We start from the raw sequence: 10,113 nt of genomic DNA, 5'->3' as shown, positions 1-10,113 counted from the left end.
TTGTGATGGAAACCACCATCTCTGCATTCTTTCAGTCTTTGAAGGAGCACTAAACTCTGCTGTTCTCCATGGATGGCTATTGCTTCTGGTTAATATATTGGTCAGGAGACAGGAATATTTAGGGGCTCTTATTTGACCTTTGTTTCTATTACAGCTCTCATCTCACATGTCTTGAGATGCACTTCAACTGCAAAGAGTGCCAACTGTTAGCAACTTTAGGATCTGCATCAGCTTTAGAGCTAAGGTCATGCTCTTCATGTAAACCTCAGGCTCATAATTTCACACCATGAATGTACTAGGGCCTAGCATTTCCTTCCCAACATGGGAACTTATTAATGGCTATCTTTGCTCTGAATATCTCCATTGGGTTGACCAATGTTTTGTCAGACCTTCATGGCAGGCTTATATCCTCCTTGCCTAATGCTGCTTATTTCAAACATTTTTTTGGGGGGGGGATGTCACACCTACATCACAATCTGTAGGTTTTTGCTGCTGAATACCCCTCTCCTTTTCCCCTTTTTTGAAGCCTTTCATTGGCATTATTTCCCAGTAAACTTCTTACATTCTTAATACTGTTTCAGTGTCTGATTCCCAGAAGACCCAACTGACACACAATGGAAGGGCTCTACCACTCACTATTTGCATAAGTAGCCAGAAATGAGTATAAAGTAGACCTTAATGACAATTAGACTCACATGAGAGGGACATGTATTACTTGGCCTCTATAAGCATACACTCTAATAGAAGGACTCCTGTTATCTGTCAGCACAACCTCTATATCCAACACCTTTAGAAATACCTGGGTTTTCACCTTTCCCTGTATACAGTTACTCTGGCATATGATTGAAAATCCTCTGTGGAAAATATGCTACACACACACACACACACACACAATTCATTGTTGCAGAATATTTCTCAAGGAGACTAAACCTCTCCCTTATTTGAAGGGTTATAGGTTTGAGAACTTACTCAGGTCAGGAAACTGAATGGGAGGTTATAATTTTCTATTTAAGTGGCTGACATCAGCCTCTGATTCACTGTTCTTGAATCTTTTCCAATGTTTATGGCAGTGCCACAGTAATAAATTTGTTGGGTGCATAATTACCTCAGCCTTAAGGAAGCTATAGTATATTGGTCAAATCTTGTGAGTGAAGGCCCACTGGTTGACATTTCTAACTATTTTGGTAATTATATCTACCTTGACTCTCTTTTCCTACCATACCCTATTTCCAAGTTCTCTATCATATTTTACCATCAACCTGGACACAGAGGACTACAACCATTATCCTTTTTAATGATGTACATGCTTTACTGCTTTTGTGAGTAATGTTCTTTGGGATCTCCCAGGGAATATGATCAGTTTGCAGGCTCTCTGACAAGAAATAAATTCATTCTACCATGTACATTTCTCTGAATCTTCTGACTCCATTCTCAGTAGTATACCAGAGCAGTTCTATAACCTTAAGTTCATGTTTTGTAGGCCATTGCAAAACATTACATTGCTAGAAGACTCCTTATCTAGTGAGGTAAACCTCAGTACTTGTTTACCTATAATGGCAACAAAAGACCATAGGGTGGGGGAGGGGCTGGGAATTTTATGGTCAACCACATATGGATAACTATTGTTTTCACATATTGTTATGCTTTCTCAACTTTGGGAGGAAGAATGAAAACTTGTAAGCTTATTTCCCTTAGCATAAAACTGAATGGGAGGAAATCAGAGAGGGAGGTTAACCATATGAGACTCTTTTGACTCTGGGAAACAAACTGAGGGATGTGGAAAGGGAAGTGGGTAGGGGATGGGGGAACTGGGTGATGAGAATTAAAGAGGGCATGTGATATGATAAGCACTCGGTAATATCTCAATTAATGAATCAGTGAACATTGTATGGTGGTGGGTATTATAGAGGGCATGGATTGCATGGAGCACTGGGTGTGGTGCAAAAATAATGAATACTGTTATGTTGAAAATAAAAAATAAATTAAAAAAAACACATAAGAACACACATATTTCAAAACAATTTATGCACAGAACCTTGCCATCCCTATGCAAATGAACTTCTCTTCAAACTAGTGTGAATATCATTAAACCAGCAGATCATCTGACCTTTGTTATAAAAAAACAAAACAAAACAAAACAAAAAAAACTAAGGATGTACTATACCTTGGTTAACTGAATTTAAATTTAAAAAATTTTTTAAAAAGTAGGCTTATAATTTCTAAACTTGAGGTAAAGTATATGTTGAGTCAGGGACACAGAATTAAACAAAACAAACAAAATACCAGACTATCACAAGAAGAAGAAAGGGAGAAGAAACTAATCTCTAATAAAAATAAGTACAATGTATTCAATGTGTTTTGTGGTAAAAGTTGAAAATATGACAACAGTGGTTTCTAAGAGAAAGTACCGGATCCAGGCTCTGACGGGAAGGGCAGATGAAGGCCCTGGGTCACTTCCCACGGGCAGTGGACGGACCTCTGAGGGGCTAGGACGGCTTCTGTCCCGGGCACCCACCAGCCCTGGAGACCAGCTATCCAGGAGGCTCTCAACAAACTGCCAACGCCGCACTTGCCTCTTGCTGGTTCTTAGGAGTTGGGGGATTGTGAGCTGTGCTGAGAAACGAGAAACGGACAGGACCTGGGCTGCTCCCTACTTGCTAAGTACCGGCCAGATGCTTCATGTACATTTTCTTGAATTCCTGAAGTAATTTTCAACTTAGGGCTCAAGGTTCCCGCTGCAGGGATCAGGAACTCAAGACCGAGATGGCTGAAAGTCACGTCAGCGCATGGTACCTCCCAGAAGAGACACTGAAGAACAGCGACCAGGCACGTAGCTTCACTGGGGAGGTTAGATGCCAGTGGCCGGAGGGCGGGAAAGCGACGCAGGCAAGACGCACTGTCAGTCCAGGGTCCCAGCTTGCACAGGAAGCTTATACCCGAGAGCGAGATCAGAAAGGACGTAATACACTCATTGGGATTCCCCTAATTCAGCGACAAGGGAGCTGGCATCTCGACAAACCGGCTCTCCAGAAGCACTGGTTGAGCATTTCTCTCGGTGTGGCATGCACTGGCAGCGTGCCATCCTGCTGCGCCATGAAAACGGCCACGAGGCCCAGAGATGCGGATCTGCGGGGTAGAAGTTGTCCCGAGCACAGGAAGATGCGAGATACACGGCTGGCATATTGAAGGCGCCATCCCCAGTCTACGGTCTTCTGCTCTCAGACCCAGTATTTCCTTCTTCACGATGGTGGACAGGCACACATTTGTATAAGAGGAAGACACAGGAGGAAGAGGAAGGAAGAGCGGAGGAGGAGGGAGGCAGGGAGACAGGGAGGTAGACGGACGCAGGCAAGAAGGGAGGAAGAGAAAACGAGAACTGTATACCCAGTGACGCTGGGGAACAGGCTTGGCGGGTTAACAAGGACAGGACGAGAGTCTCCAACTCATCCCGTTATCCCCCGAACTGCCCCACTTGTGTCTCGGACGGTCCCACGCCGTGGAAAAGCCCTCTGCTTTGCTGCGTGACGCGGGACTGCTGTCTCTCAGGAAGTTCGGTGACTGCTGCTTGCTTCGTCTGGGTGTCCTGCGGCTGTTTCTATCGCCCTGCTTGATTCTGCCTTCACAGACGGAGGAGATGAACTCGCATATCCTGCAGCCCAGAGTCTTTGATCGCACTGGGATATGCAGCTGGGGGTGGGGGGTGGGGGCTCCAAGAGACAGATGCCTGTGGGAGTCTGGAATCCGGCTTGGTGGGGAAACCGTCTTGGGCTCAGGCATGACTTCGGCTCATCGCTAGGCATGTTGCCACTTCCTCACGAGGCATGCTGCCAGTCTACATGTAAGCCAGGGACCAGCGCCGGGGAAGGACCGCCAAGCCGACTCGACAACCTCTTCCCAGGCCAGTGGGACTTGTAACACACAATGAAATTCATAGAGCACGAACGCAGATGCTGATGTGACCACCTTGTTTTCATCTGAAATGTTTCCACGAGTTCTCCCCAATTAAGAAACACGTTAAGCACTTATTTGCTAAAGATTCCTAACATTAGGGGGAAAAAAACTTCCTCTTCTTCCATTCCCGCATCATCAGGAAAACAATGTCAACAATGGGCAAGGAAGTCATGCCCATTGGTCCAAATGTGGGGACCCGGTGCATAAAATCCCCCCAGGAGGACGAGACAAATGAATCTGAGAAACTCACCTCGGAACAGAAGCTCCCCCTCCACCTGTGACACCATGACCGAATCGTGCTGCTCCCCTTGCTGCCAGCCTACGTGCTGCAGGACCACCTGCTGCAGGACCACCTGCTGCCAGCCCAGCTGCTGCGGGTGCGGCGGTGGCTGTGGACAAGGCGGCTGCGGGTCCAGCTGCTGTGGGTCCTGCTGCTGCCAGCCTTGCTGCTGCCGCCCAACTTGCTGCCAGACCACCTGCTGCAGGACCACCTGCTGCCGGCCCAGCTGCTGCGGGTGCGGCGGCGGCTGCGGGTCCAGCTGCTGTGGGTCCTGCTGCTGCCAGCCTTGCTGCTGCCGCCCAACTTGCTGCCAGACCACCTGCTGCAGGACCACCTGCTGCCGGCCCAGCTGCTGTGTGTCCAGCTGCTGTCAGCCCAGCTGCTGCGGGTCCAGCGGCTGCGGACAAACTTGCTGTGGCTCCAGCTGCTGTCAGCCAGCCTGCTGTACCCCTGTGTACTGCACGAGGACCTGCTACCACCCCACCTGTTGCTGCTTGCCTGGATGCCTCGCCCAGGGCTGTGGATCCAGCTGCTGCTAGCCTGCTTGCCAGCCAAACCGCCGCCATAACGCCTGCTGGAGGACCACCACAGACCCACGGCGGCCGCGGCCACCCCTGCTGCGTGTCCGGCGGCTGCCACACTTCCTCCTGACAACCGCCTCACCAACAACCCACAACGGCACACAGCACCGATTGGCCAGCGGGGAAACGGACACTGCCAAACGTTGCCCAAACCCAGCATGCAGTCGCCAACATTTCCGCTACTCACCTGCCTGTTCAAAGCCTTGGGAAGTGGCTGGAGGAAGTGTGGACCACTTCTCCTGATTCTCTTCTTCCTCAGGTCTTGGGAGTCCCCTGCCAGCGTCATGCATCCGGACATGGAGTCAAGATCTCTGCCCTGACTCCACAGTCAAGATGGTCATCCTGCCTGATGACCTTGGAGAAATAAAGCCCCTCACACCTGGTAGAAATGCATTCTTTTGCAACTATTGGTGTCTGCGCAAGGAGGGTTTCCTTCTCGGTGTATTCATGGTCCTTGGATGCTGATTTCTTCCTGTCGGGACCCTTCTGCATGTCTCCCTAGACACAGGGACTCTCACATGAGTGTCTTAATAAACCCAGTACCGATCTGCATACCATAACGCTGTCCGTGTCCCCGTACGTCATGCGCGACCAAACGGTTTCTGTACAGGTCAAAGCCCACATGCACTAATTACCCGTTTGGAGACTCCTAGCCTGCCCCCACAAATTCCTATCTCCATGTGAGGATGAGGGAATCTAGGGACGTTCTGTCCCAGAGCTGAGCTGACAGGGAAGCACTCAGGCGCCAGGCTACGTCTCCGGCCCTTGCTCAAGGGCGTTCACATACCCAGGAGCAGGCGAGTTAGGCAACAGCCTGGGCCAGAGCACCAGCAAGATGCTGGTCCGAGGGTCTTCGAGGCCCGCGGAGGTCCTCTTGTCCTGTAGATGCGGGTGATATCTGGGACAAAGTGGTAGACAGCCGAGTGGCACCACGCAGGGACCTCCAGCCCAGTGTCACGGCAGCGGCCTTGCCCGTTAGAGCTCCTGGGAACACGGGGGCCCTTTCGCGGTGGTCGGCACCAGCCTGCGCAACGTGCACTCCTCCCGCTCAGAGACAGGGGAGCCTGCGGAGGCCTCGCGCCCGTGGGCCGCGTCTGCACACGCACATCTCCCGGGGTCATGGAAGGCCCATTCTGCTTGTGCCTTCTGGTCCTCACGACCTCGGCGGGAGGCGGGATCGGGGGGCGGGGGTGGCAGGGGTGTGCAGCGACTCGGGCAGTTTTGGGACAAACACGTCATGCTCCGCAACTGGCACGCGATATGGCCTCAGGATCTACAGGGCACCGAGAAAAGGAAGGACGGGGGACGTCACCGACCGAGAGCCCCTGCGCTGGGCGTGTGTGTTGCCTTGGAGTAATCCGTGAGCTCGGAAGCGCTGAAGGGAAGCAAACAACCTCCGGCCTCTGGGGAAGGAACCGTGAAGCGCTGGAGGGAAACCAACGGGCCTCTTCTGGGGATGGGTGGGGGTGAGACCCACGTGAGGAGGAAGAAAGAGAAAAGAGCCTGGGCCTTCGCCGGAGTCCCGACAGATCCGAGGCCGGCGCCTCTGGTCCCGCACTCATGCACGACGCTGCCTCGGCGCTCAGCGATGTGAGGCCGGATCCAGGCTCTGACGGGAAGGGCAGATGAAGGCCCTGGGTCACTTCCCGCGGGCAGTGGACGGACCTCTGAGGGGCTAGGACGGCTTCTGTCCCGGGCACCCACCAGCCCTGGAGACCAGCTATCCAGGAGGCTCTCAACAGACTGCCAACGCCGCACTTGCCTCTTGCTGGTTCTTAGGAGTTGGGGGATTGTGAGCTGTGCTGAGAAACGAGAAACGGACAGGACCTGGGCTGCTCCCTACTTGCTAAGTACCGGCCAGATGCTTCATGTACATTTTCTTGAATTCCTGAAGTAATTTTCAACTTAGGGCTCAAGGTTCCCGCTGCAGGGATCAGGAACTCAAGACCGAGATGGCTGAAAGTCACGTCAGCGCATGGTACCTCCCAGAAGAGACACTGAAGAACAGCGACCAGGCACGTAGCTTCACTGGGGAGGTTAGATGCCAGTGGCCGGAGGGCGGGAAAGCGACGCAGGCAAGACGCACTGTCAGTCCAGGGTCCCAGCTTGCACGGGAAGCTTATACCCGAGAGCGAGATCAGAAAGGACGTAATACACTCATTGGGATTCCCCTAATTCAGCGACAAGGGAGCTGGCATCTCGACAAACCGGCTCTCCAGAAGCACTGGTTGAGCATTTCTCTCGGTGTGGCATGCACTGGCAGCGTGCCATCCTGCTGTGCCATGAAAACGGCCACGAGGCCCAGAGATGCGGATCTGCGGGGTAGAAGTTGTCCCGAGCACAGGAAGATGCGAGATACACGGCTGGCATATTGAAGGCGCCATCCCCAGTCTACGGTCTTCTGCTCTCAGACCCAGTATTTCCTTCTTCACGATGGTGGACAGGCACACATTTGTATAAGAGGAAGACACAGGAGGAAGAGGAAGGAAGAGCGGAGGAGGAGGGAGGCAGGGAGACAGGGAGGTAGACGGACGCAGGCAAGAAGGGAGGAAGAGAAAACGAGAACTGTATACCCAGTGACGCTGGGGAACAGGCTTGGCGGGTTAACAAGGACAGGACGAGAGTCTCCAACTCATCCCGTTATCCCCCGAACTGCCCCACTTGTGTCTCGGACGGTCCCACGCCGTGGAAAAGCCCTCTGCTTTGCTGCGTGACGCGGGACTGCTGTCTCTCAGGAAGTTCGGTGACTGCTGCTTGCTTCGTCTGGGTGTCCTGCGGCTGTTTCTATCGCCCTGCTTGATTCTGCCTTCACAGACGGAGGAGATGAACTCGCATATCCTGCAGCCCAGAGTCTTTGATCGCACTGGGATATGCAGCTGGGGGTGGGGGGTGGGGGCTCCAAGAGACAGATGCCTGTGGGAGTCTGGAATCCGGCTTGGTGGGGAAACCGTCTTGGGCTCAGGCATGACTTCGGCTCATCGCTAGGCATGTTGCCACTTCCTCACGAGGCATGCTGCCAGTCTACATGTAAGCCAGGGACCAGCGCCGGGGAAGGACCGCCAAGCCGACTCGACAACCTCTTCCCAGGCCAGTGGGACTTGTAACACACAATGAAATTCATAGAGCACGAACGCAGATGCTGATGTGACCACCTTGTTTTCATCTGAAATGTTTCCACGAGTTCTCCCCAATTAAGAAACACGTTAAGCACTTATTTGCTAAAGATTCCTAACATTAGGGGGAAAAAAACTTCCTCTTCTTCCATTCCCGCATCATCAGGAAAACAATGTCAACAATGGGCAAGGAAGTCATGCCCATTGGTCCAAATGTGGGGACCCGGTGCATAAAATCCCCCCAGGAGGACGAGACAAATGAATCTGAGAAACTCACCTCGGAACAGAAGCTCCCCCTCCACCTGTGACACCATGACCGAATCGTGCTGCTCCCCTTGCTGCCAGCCTACGTGCTGCAGGACCACCTGCTGCAGGACCACCTGCTGCCGGCCCAGCTGCTGCGGGTGCGGCGGTGGCTGTGGACAAGGCGGCTGCGGGTCCAGCTGCTGTGGGTCCTGCTGCTGCCAGCCTTGCTGCTGCCGCCCAACTTGCTGCCAGACCACCTGCTGCAGGACCACCTGCTGCCGGCCCAGCTGCTGTGTGTCCAGCTGCTGTCAGCCCAGCTGCTGCGGGTCCAGCGGCTGCGGACAAACTTGCTGTGGCTCCAGCTGCTGTCAGCCAGCCTGCTGTACCCCTGTGTACTGCACGAGGACCTGCTACCACCCCACCTGTTGCTGCTTGCCTGGATGCCTCGCCCAGGGCTGTGGATCCAGCTGCTGCTAGCCTGCTTGCCAGCCAAACCGCCGCCATAACGCCTGCTGGAGGACCACCACAGACCCACGGCGGCCGCGGCCACCCCTGCTGCGTGTCCGGCGGCTGCCACACTTCCTCCTGACAACCGCCTCACCAACAACCCACAACGGCACACAGCACCGATTGGCCAGCGGGGAAACGGACACTGCCAAACGTTGCCCAAACCCAGCATGCAGTCGCCAACATTTCCGCTACTCACCTGCCTGTTCAAAGCCTTGGGAAGTGGCTGGAGGAAGTGTGGACCACTTCTCCTGATTCTCTTCTTCCTCAGGTCTTGGGAGTCCCCTGCCAGCGTCATGCATCCGGACATGGAGTCAAGATCTCTGCCCTGACTCCACAGTCAAGATGGTCATCCTGCCTGATGACCTTGGAGAAATAAAGCCCCTCACACCTGGTAGAAATGCATTCTTTTGCAACTATTGGTGTCTGCGCAAGGAGGGTTTCCTTCTCGGTGTATTCATGGTCCTTGGATGCTGATTTCTTCCTGTCGGGACCCTTCTGCATGTCTCCCTAGACACAGGGACTCTCACATGAGTGTCTTAATAAATCCAGTACCGATCTGCATACCATAACGCTGTCCGTGTCCCCGTACGTCATGCGCGACCAAACGGTTTCTGTACAGGTCAAAGCCCACATGCACTAATTACCCGTTTGGAGACTCCTAGCCTGCCCCCACAAATTCCTATCTCCATGTGAGGATGAGGGAATCTAGGGACGTTCTGTCCCAGAGCTGAGCTGACAGGGAAGCACTCAGGCGCCAGGCTACGTCTCCGGCCCTTGCTCAAGGGCGTTCACATACCCAGGAGCAGGCGAGTTAGGCAACAGCCTGGGCCAGAGCACCAGCAAGATGCTGGTCCGAGGGTCTTCGAGGCCCGCGGAGGTCCTCTTGTCCTGTAGATGCGGGTGATATCTGGGACAAAGTGGTAGACAGCCGAGTGGCACCACGCAGGGACCTCCAGCCCAGTGTCACGGCAGCGGCCTTGCCCGTTAGAGCTCCTGGGAACACGGGGGCCCTTTCGCGGTGGTCGGCACCAGCCTGCGCAACGTGCACTCCTCCCGCTCAGAGACAGGGGAGCCTGCGGAGGCCTCGCGCCCGTGGGCCGCGTCTGCACACGCACATCTCCCGGGGTCATGGAAGGCCCATTCTGCTTGTGCCTTCTGGTCCTCACGACCTCGGCGGGAGGCGGGATCGGGGGGCGGGGGTGGCAGGGGTGTGCAGCGACTCGGGCAGTTTTGGGACAAACACGTCATGCTCCGCAACTGGCACGCGATATGGCCTCAGGATCTACAGGGCACCGAGAAAAGGAAGGACGGGGGACGTCACCGACCGAGAGCCCCTGCGCTGGGCGTGTGTGTTGCCTTGGAGTAATCCGTGAGCTCGGAAGCGCTGAAGGGAAGCAAACAACCTCCGGCCTCTGGGGAAGGAACCGTGAAG

The 10,113-nt window shown here is 53.9% G+C and overlaps 1 pseudogene across 1 annotated transcript; it reads left to right on the top strand.

Annotated features, from left to right (window-relative positions):
* The first annotated feature begins 4,236 nt into the window (after positions 1–4,236).
* On the top strand, positions 4,237–9,079 carry LOC309851447 (annotated as a pseudogene). Its single transcript has 2 exons — positions 4,237–4,619; positions 8,271–9,079. The product of its transcript is annotated as an uncharacterized misc_RNA (transcript).
* The last annotated feature ends 1,034 nt before the right edge of the window (positions 9,080–10,113 follow it).

This window comes from Mustela nivalis, assembly GCF_964662115.1.
Source record: "Mustela nivalis genome assembly, chromosome: 17".
Lineage (NCBI taxonomy): Eukaryota > Metazoa > Chordata > Mammalia > Carnivora > Mustelidae > Mustela > Mustela nivalis.
The sequence above is the reverse complement of the archived record's forward strand: the minus strand, read 5'-3'. Positions and strand labels throughout refer to the sequence as shown.